Raw genomic sequence first — 846 nt, 5'->3', positions numbered from 1 at the left:
TTCTTATGAACACCTGATGACTACTCTGACATATGGGAAAAAGACTATCAAAGTTGATGAGATTACTGCAGCGATGTTGGGTCACAACCAGCGGAAGCAGAATGCAGGGGAAAGCTCTCACGGTGACAGTTTATATGTGAAGAGTAAGCAGAATCGTGGAAGGAAGAAAGAGAAAAAGGGATCTGGAAGGCGAAATTCCAGATCAAAGTCTAGAGGCAAAAAGGAAATTAATTGCTACAAGTGCAAGGAGTCAGGTTATATGAAGCGAGATTGTTCAAAGCTGAAGAAGCAGACTAGAGAGAAAGGTGATACTTCATCGAAGTCTGTAAATGTGGTGCAGAGTGAAATTTCAAATTGCAGTGATGGCGATATGCTCTCAGTTTCATCAACTCAGTTCACGGATGCATGGATTCTTGATTCAGGGTGCTCTTTGTTGACATCACTTTTGGTTGAAGTCTAGAAATCTCTTTAGTAGCCTAGGTCTAGCCATAGGACTTTCCTACTGACTAGTCTTAGAAAACTAGAAAAGGTACCCTCACCATTAGAAACTCAAAACTCTTCTCTTTACTCAACTTGAAGTTCCACATATTGGTCCTAAACTCTAGCACTTAGTAGGTAAGATCATTATGAGGGAACTCAAGGAGAGTTCCTATAGGACTACTTGGCCTAAAGATTGACCCTGGGTGTTGGTTTGGAGCTAAGTTATACAATACCCTCACCATACCCTCACAATACCCTGGCTAAATGACCAAATCACATCAATTGGACTTATAACCATGCCAATTGGCCCAAAGAAATGTTGTATTTGCTTCATAGCAATATTTTACATCAAATTTGACCATAAAT

Source organism: Phalaenopsis equestris, unplaced genomic scaffold, assembly GCF_001263595.1.
Source record: "Phalaenopsis equestris unplaced genomic scaffold, ASM126359v1 Scaffold000002, whole genome shotgun sequence".
Taxonomy (NCBI): Eukaryota; Viridiplantae; Streptophyta; class Magnoliopsida; order Asparagales; family Orchidaceae; genus Phalaenopsis; species Phalaenopsis equestris.
This window is presented reverse-complemented; position numbering follows the sequence as displayed.